Below are 9,627 nucleotides of genomic sequence, written 5' to 3' on the forward strand. Positions count from 1 at the left end.
CTCCGTCCATATCTAGGAAGGTGAACATCCAAACTGGCTAGGCTCCCACAAGGAGTAAATTGAAAAAGAAGCATTGATATGGATATATGATGATTCATAAACTATATATCTGTATTTATAAAAATAATTTTAAAATTGAGAAAACAGTACAGATATCTTGAAATTGATAATTAAGTACTAATAGTTAAGTATAAGTCAAATATTTTAGTTATACTCATGTTTTTTAAAATACTGTCATCATATAATATATTTTCTAAATTATTTAATAAAATCATCAAGAAATTGAAAACATTTTCTAAACAAAGATATGAAAATCAAATAAAGGGAGATGCTATTTTTTATAGCATAACTTCCATTTGAAGCAGAAGGGAGAGAAATATCTTCAATTTTATGTTCTTTCAGTAGAATTTATACACAAACTATTGGCATAGTAAGCTTGGCTGCTGTCAGAAGAACCACGTTCCAGGATTCTTCTTGGCTCAGGAGAATTTTTGCCATTCACTGATAGGAACTGTTGAACTTTTCACACTTAGTCTGAATAACCATTTCCTTCTAAGCGGCTAGAATATTCTTTCATTCTCATTAAAGGTTGCCTAGGTGATCAGCCTTTGGTATAAACTTCCAGCTACTGAGTCAGTAATGAGCCTTCTTGCCTAGCAAGCGTTTACACATTTCATCACAAATGACTGTATGAAGTTCCATGGACCAACACTAGATGAGGTCCTAAGGGAGAGTTTACCTCATTTTCTCTGAATTCATCTGATGGGTCTTTGTTTCTTCCTCTGTGTGCTTTATATTTCTTTTGTACTAAAGTATAGGCATTGGTACAACAAAAAAAATAATGTCTGGCAAGTTATCTCATGAACCACTGTACTCAGATATAAGCTTTCGGAATTTCTACTTGCAATATTACCCATAATTGGAGTTTTGAGCTTAAAAGATGTTTGAATGTTTCATTCATCCCAAATTTATATCAACCTCAATCTTTATAATATTCAATATTACACAAACATGTTAATAGAAATGTAAGAAATGAACCTGTTTTTATTATGAAAAGTCATTAGACCTAGGCAGTCCAAAACATAAAAAAAAAGAACTTTTGGACTTAGTAAGCTAAATCAACTAAACTTGAGTAAGATTACTACTCATAAACATTGATAAATAAATGGAAATCATCAAAATGTTTGTGAATAAGAAAAATCCATATATATGTATATATACATATATATATGAATGATATATATATGAATGATATATTTGAAAAAGAAAAAGCAAAGTAATCATTTAACAAGTCAAATAATGGTGAGCAAATCATGTAATACAATTTATAAACCTTATAATACATAAAACTTATTCAAGCAAGATTATAAGCATAAAAGTTAAAACTTGATTACAAATCCTGTGTAAAAATAAAAGAAAATCCTTGTGACCTTCGGGCAATGAACTATTTTAGATAAGTATCAAAGTATAATCCTATAAGAACAAAAGAAATTGGACTACAATAATTTCATTTCAAGAGACACTATATGAGGAATAGAGTTGAGTATTAAACTATAAAGGTACTTACAAATTATATACCTGATAAATGATTGCCCAGCATGTATTTGGAATTTGAAAAATAAAACAAGAAATTTTTAAAAATGAAAGAAATATGTTATCAGAATGCTGTGGTTTTTTTTTTTTCAGGATAGGTGTATGAGTGATATGTCATGACAGTCACTGATGTTTCTGGAAATACTCAACACTTACACAATGAAATATCATGAAGCCTGGCTAGCAATGGAGCTGGGAGATAGTTCCATTCCTTTCCCTCTTCCATCACTTATTCTACTAAGCTTCTGCTTAGGCTAAATGGAAGAACCTGTTACCCCAAGGCTTCCCATGTGTACTGAAAAGTCACTGGAACTATCTTTTCAAAAAACTATGTCACCATAAGAAGAAAGAAGTCATTGCAATATGTAGAAACATGATTCTACTAACTGAAAAGTGATGAATGCAAAGAAATATCCTTGAAAACTAGTACAAATTTTTAAATTTACTAAAACTCTTTAGAAAATCTGAAAACGTACTTGCAATTACATTATATCAACTAAGCAAATTATATTTATACATTCAGAAATAATGTAATATACATAAATTTATTTGGGAGTATAGATATATATCCAGTTTATACAATTTTATTAATAACTATTAAAACCTCCATATAAATGAAGATGCTATAATTGTACAGTTCATATGGTTCCTAGTAATATCTTTATACATAAATTCATTGTATGCTATTGCAAATAGGTTAAAATATCTATCTCCTTAAGCAATCAAGTAAATAATTTCTTTTAACATTTTGAGTTATTGTTTTATTATAATCTTTTCTAAAGTCCTGTATTGAATAATTTTAATATAAATTATTGTGAATTTTATTGATTGAATTAAAGTATTACCATTATTTGTCTCAAAGAGTTAAAATGGTTTTTACATTTCAACTTAAAATGTATCCAATGCTAAAGAATATTTTTGAAAGCCAGAAGGCACAAATGGAATAATAGCAAGTGTTAAGCTTGAATGCACACAAATTGAGCTAGCTAATGAATGATATATTTCTTTATACATGTATAACTTGACCATTTATTTAACATACTTAGAGGCCAAAAAAGGCAAAAATTAGCCAAGTATTTGAGTTCAAAGTTGTCTAAAAATAAAATGAATACTGTTAACGGGAAGGAAATTACTCTTCTACTTTTATTTAAAGTATAATTTGCAGGTATACTATTTCTGAGTATTTATTGTATGAGGAAAGTCTATGAGTTGGCACTTGGGTTCTGTTATAGATTGAATTGTGAATGTTTTCCACCAAGTCAGGTTTATATCCCTCTGTCCTAGTTGTGGTATTACTTGGAAAGTCATAAAATCTTTAGAACGTGAGACTGCCTTGCAGAATTAAGTCACCCTAGTGATTCACTGATTGTTTCCTCAGCTTCCTGCTATAGCCTAGTGAAAGAAAGTTAGGAACATGTTTCCAGCAACAAACATGAACTCTGTTTTTTTTCTCTCTTAGAACGTATTGGACGAACAATAACCCATCTCCCCTCAGTTGTCTCAGAAATTTGTTCCCAATAATGAGGAATGTAAATAAACAAATAGCTGAAGTCAATTTTGTTTTAGGTAAAGCTTAGAAACAAAAGAAATATATTTTAGTAACACTTAGAATTACTTTTTAAATAATACTATCAATAGCAATAATAAAGTATTTAGAATTTCTCACAGCACAGTGAGGATCAAAGTTTATTCTCTGAAGAGGTCAAGCACATTAGGAGACCTCCATATTCCCCAAAACTTCAATTTCCATCAATGTCAACACGATTTTTCCTTCCTAGCTTTGGCAGTAAGATATGTATGAAAAGAAGAGTTATGTGTACTTTTTTAATTTTGAAGATATATTTTTGTGAGGTGGAGAGATGGTTCCGTTGTGGTTGCTCTTCAGGAGGACAGAGATTTTATTTCAAGAACACACATGGCAGCATATCACCATGAGTATACATATTCTATTTGCATGTATTTGCATGCTGTTTGTATGTATGGACACACATCATGCATGCGGATGTTCATGAAGAATAGAAGACTTACTACCTCTGAAGTCACAGACTCTTTTTTTCCTCCTGATCTGTTTCTGGGAACTAAAGCCATGCTCTGAAAGTCCAGGAAGTCCTCTGAACCACTGAGTCAACTCCCTAGTTACTGTATATTCCTCTCATATCGGTGGAATAAATCTTTACCAATTTCTTCTCAGAATCTTTCTGACCATGTTGCCCCACCAAAAATTGTGGTGATGTGTCAGTGGTTAATGCAATTGTTAATTAAGAAAGATGACTGCTTTCTTCTTTGTTTATATTTTAGGTAAATGCTTAAGGCCATGTAAGTATTTTTCAAATTTAACTAACCAGATATATGGATATCAATTCTGATTTTCTGTAAGAAAATATTTTAAATTTACCCAGTATCAGAATAAAAAAAATTAAACTAGTATGGAAATGAGTAAAAGCATATGCAACAATATGAACCCATGTTGTATATGTCCGTTACTGAAAACAGCTAGTGTACACACACACTCACACACACACACACACACACACACACACACACACGTTCACATTTAAATATTATCCATCTTCCTGCCATCCTCCTTCTCCTCCTACTGCCTCTTCCCTTCAGACCTGCCCTGATCTCTCCATATATATATATCTGTATCTTTATCTCTGCTTATGAAGGGAAATAATATCTTTTTTTAACCTCAAAAATTTGAAGTGACCTACAAAAATGAAATTTTCAGAGACAAGTATGTCAGTAGAAATTAGAATATAATTATTAAATATTTATAGAAAATTACAAAAAAACTATCAAATTTCTCTTATACAATTATCTCTTTCATTCATTATGAATACTCCCATCAGTACTGAATACACACTGTCTTAAGGATCAAACATTGTTATGATTCTTTACTAAATTCTTTTTTCATTTGACAAATACCCTTGTTTGTCCTGGGATCTTATCCAAGCCCCTAATTGTTCAATTTCTCAGAATTCATTAGACAACCATTTTCATGGAGACCATCGCTGATTTTTACTTTTCCTAGCCGATAAAGGAATATGGATTTGGTTGTGTTTTATAGAATGTCCTTCCTTAACTATTAAATGTTTTAGATTAGAGAATTAGTGTTTTACTAATAACACTTCCTTTCCCAAGCAGAATGCATAATGTCTACCTTATGTGATTTATAATATGCGAATTAAAGAAAACCTGTAATTGCATTGTGATTATGTGGAAATAGTCTCATTACGGCTATTACTTTAAATAACTTAAGATAATTTTATGAATGAGACATAGAGTATACACATTACAAAGTCCTTTCTCTTAATTCAGTATCCATAAAGACATCAGAGGTCAAAATAGTTTAGTGTCCATGCCATGTGTGTGTAATTGTAAGCTGTTTTCCTTGCTGGAGAGAAATTAGGACCCTTCATCTGAGTATGATCAGGTGTTTGAGATTAAAGTCGTTTTTTTAACTACTAACACTTCATTTCTCTAGAAGAATGCACAGTATCCACTTTATGAAATTTATAAAGATCTCACATCTCTCTTTTTTTTTTCCCAATCACCTCCCCAGTACCCATCTCTCTCCTTTTTTGTGTTTAACTGTGAATGCCAAAACAGCCCCTAGTAGCCTCCTGCTGCCTCATCCACCGCTCTTCCATAGTAATATCATCAAGCTCTTTTCACCATCCCTGGCTCCATTAATCTTCCATATTCTGATAAACTTGTTTTATTAAATTTTAAATCATTTTAGTATTTTCACATGTTGTCTACAACTTTCATTGGTTCTAAAATTTTTATGAAAGGCATGAAGAAACACTTAAAATTTAAATTATAGATATCTAAAAATATGCATCATCAAAATTAAGCTTAATTTCACTCACTACTTAAAATAATCTTCTCACACAATTAAAGTATCTATCTCTGAAAGAGGAAGAATCTTAAAATACTATACATCATTGTAGGCTATTTAGGATTCATAAATGTAAAATAGGATCAAATGCATTAAAACTATATAACTGGAAGTAATGAAATTGAACCATATATTCAGTTGAAATACACACACACACATATTACATGTTAAATGAAACAATCAGGTACTCTGGACACTTAATAGGCTATCATAGGATTCTGTCTACCACAGGTTGTCTAACATGTGAAGGGTAAAAGATATATACACAAATTTAAAACAATAAAATGATTCGGTCAAAATTCTTTCAGGAAGAAACTCGGCAAGAAGAAAGAGGTATGTTAACCAGAAGAAAAATTCAGTAAGTCATTATGTGTTGCATTGTGGTAATCTTTAAAGCCTACAAATATGAAACATCATATACCATGTAATCAACCTATTAAATGCAATAGATTGTTAAATAAATTGGAACTCCATAGTGTCTTCGAAATACTTTGCAAAATTAGTCATTTAAGATTCAGTTTTACTGGGGAGATGACTCACTGACTGAAAGCACTGACTGCTTCTAGAGAACTTAGATTCAATTCCCTGCGCCCCAAAGGCAGCTCACAAGTGTCTGTTATGCCAATTACAGGGCATCTGACAACCTCATATAGACATACATGCAGGCAAAACACCCAGTGCATATGCAACAAAACAAAACAAAACACCAAAAAGATTCAGTTTTACATTTATTGCTGGGCTGGTAAACATACACACACAAATGCGAACATAAGTAAGGCTACTTTTTAACTGATTTTATTGATTATTTTACTTTTATGCTAAATATGAAAATCATTCAAACTTTCTAGGATAATTAAATAGCTCAGTGTTTTTAAACAATGGACAATGATATGACATAAAACAAGTCTTTGAATATGCAATATCTTATATTGTATATATAGTTTACACCCTAGTAAAATCTCTAACTCTAAAATTAATATTCTCTTATTGAGTTTGCATAATTCATGCCATTTGAATCAAAACATTCATAAAAATGAAACTCTGATGCACCTGAAATTATAATATTGAAGTTGGGAGGGACTTTAGTGAGTAAATTATAGACTGAATGTGTTGATACATACTTTTTAATATTATAAGAACATCAAGTACCTCAGCGCCTTTGTATGGATATTTATTCCACTGAAATGTGACAGTAATTATAAGTTTTCTTAACATTCCTTTGGCATGTGCAAAGACTTTAGCTTTAGATGCACCCGAGCATCTTTTACAAACATGTTTACTCTTCAGTATGATTTAAGTTTGCTGTTAGGCAGTTTAATTTCCTACCCTTCTTTTTTTTAAACACCACACTTAGTTGGACAGCTTCCTGTATTTGAACTTTGTCCTTATCAGTGGTCTCCAGGGCCTGACTCTGTAGAAGTAACCTTGCTTTTCCAGCTCTCGTATTTGTCAGAACTCTATTTCCTTAATCGTCAATGAACACAGTTTATTGTCAAGACGACAAGGCTTATGTAAGAGATGAACCAATAGGAAATTTCTAGAAGTGCACATAAAGGCAACCTTTCAGTACAGTGAACCCAAGTTCATCCTTTACTAATATATGATTTGATCTAAAATGTCATCTGGGATTAAAATCTGAAAACTGAAATATAGGTTTGTAGATACATGCAAAACCAATATCGTAGCCTCACTCTTCCAAAAAAACTAGTTTTATATATCAAAAATATGTTTATACCCAAAGATGATTATTTTTTGGTGGTAAACTTCCAACTTGATTAAACATAAGTTCCTTGTGCAACTCAGCATATTGTTATTCTGGGCCTAGTAAATGATGCAAGGCAGTAAGCATATAATAAATTAAGGTCATTGTAAGCGTATTTTCCGGAAATGGAGCATCACAGTTTAACCTGCTCAACCATCACCGCTGTGTATAAGCCACTGTAGTTTGTCACTTATAGTCATGGGGATGATGAACAGCATCTAGGAAAAGTTACTAAATAGCAATCAGGGTGTCAATTTTAGTGACCTATATTATTTTGAGAGCATAAGAGTCATAAATCACTCTAATGAACTCCCATCATAACTTGCTCTAAAAAACGTGCAGTGTGACAGAGAACAAAATATTCATTTTGTGCTCTGCCATTCATATTCCAGTAACAGGTTTATTGGTTTACTATTGATCTGTGCCAGATTGCACATCCCTACCTGGCTGGGCTGTATTCGAAGAACATTAGAGGCATTCCGTGTATGCCATAAAAATGTTGCAATGTAATAATTAAGGAGACAACTCAGATATTTCACAAGATGAGCTTATAAACACACTTTGAAATAACAAATTATTATTCCTAAAATATTTTCAAAATTTGAGCTTTACACAATTTCAGGATGGCAACTATTCATCTGTAAAATGTCTAATGCTCAGATTATGATATCTGAAGTTCTCATCACTCATCACCAACTAGGTTATTTAGAAGTGATTTGAAAGTGAAGTCATACTATCTTTGTAGTCAAATTATTATCTCCCCCCACTTGACTCCATTTTCTGTAGCTGTTTCATGGAATATTTCTAGAACAGCTTTGCCACCATTATACATAATCAAAGACTTTACTGCACATAGAAGAAATTCTATCCAAGGTCATGCAAATGTGTGGATAAAGCTAAAAAATGGATGGTCCTGTTGAGGGGGGCATGGATGTGAGGGTGTTCCACCTTGACTAAAGGTCAGAGAATTTGAGCTTCTTTGTGCTCATTCAAAGTTGTTGACAACAGGTGTGATTACCAACAAGCGATCCCGACTTAGGGTGTGGTTAATTAGTATCTGGATTTAGAGGTCTATCCACTCCACCTGGAAAAAGGTGAGAAAATACAAGCCTATTCTTTATATCATCTTACTGAAGTCTGTTACCTCCTTTCTTCCCTTTTAAAGGAAAGTATATAAGTATGTGGAAAATAAATGTTGGTTGTTCAGTATTCACTGCCTTTCCCTTCCAATGTGGTTTTGTGTTTCTATTTTTTATTTCTTCCATATCTCTCTTTCTTTTGCTTAACACTTCTAATCCTAATGCCCCTACACTGGAATGTGTGAATTTGTCATGCTTGGATCCCGATGGATGTCGCCCCAGTGTGTGGCTTATGACATTCCTGTACATTGAAAGGTTTACCAAAGTTTTAATCCATTCGACCCTATGCTACTAAGAATATCAATAGTTATATAGTAATTCAGATAATTCCTGTCTGATTATTGCCAAAAGGGGTCCTATGGAAATGACTAAGTGATTCAGAATATTGCCAAAACTGTTGGTGTTTCTTCACAAACTGAAGGCAAGGCCTTATTATTGAATACAAATACTACCTAATATATTCAATATTGAGAAGGTGAACCAGTGGCTATCTGAAATCATTACACCGCTTGACTAGTCATCATCGTACTGGAAGCCATGTTTTATGCCATCAAAAGAGAAGGTAGACATTAAGACAACTACAAAATCTTTGGATATATATATATATATATCTGACTGCAAGATAACACTGTTGCATTAGTATCACAAAAGTTGTAGAAGTAACCATCCACTGTCTGATCAGATTTAAGGTCTACTCTGTGAGATGTCTCCCACCTCTCACACAGACTGACTGGCCATAACCTGATACTAGAAAAAGGGAAAGCAAATACTCCTGTCCTCCCAAATAAATGTAACAATAAAATAAGTCCCAGCCACATTTTGTTATTCTCATAGATCAGTGCTTTGCTGAGCCATCATCAGAGAAGCTTCCTGTTGCAATCGATGAGAAATGATACAGAGGGCAATGTACAGAGTGAGAGACTTTAGAACATTCAGTTCTAAATGAAATGTCTTTATTAAATAATTCCTATCAGAATCCAGGAAGGACTCCAGCAGAGTCAGAAAGACTGGGCGAGCAGAATGGATGGATGACAGCGAAGAAGCAAGGTCTTCTAGACATCATAGGGCTGACACACATATGAATACACAAAGACTGTAGCAAACACAAGGCCTGCACACGTCTAAGCCAGACAGGGTCAGTGCTGAGGGAAAGTAGAAAGAAACCCCAATCTCTAATATAAAATCTCTAATTGAAACAACCTTCAAAGGGAAATTTTATTTTCCCGAAT

The 9,627-nt window shown here is 32.7% G+C and overlaps 1 protein-coding gene across 2 annotated transcripts in view; it reads right to left on the reverse strand.

Annotated features, from left to right (window-relative positions):
• The window catches only part of Klhl1 (kelch like family member 1), a 224,276-nt gene that overhangs the window by 108,793 nt on the left and 105,856 nt on the right, over positions 1-9,627 (reverse strand). The gene's annotated exons all lie outside the window — the stretch shown is intronic.

The sequence above is a fragment of the Microtus ochrogaster genome, unplaced genomic scaffold (genome assembly GCF_000317375.1).
Source record: "Microtus ochrogaster isolate Prairie Vole_2 unplaced genomic scaffold, MicOch1.0 UNK2, whole genome shotgun sequence".
Taxonomy (NCBI): domain Eukaryota; kingdom Metazoa; phylum Chordata; class Mammalia; order Rodentia; family Cricetidae; genus Microtus; species Microtus ochrogaster.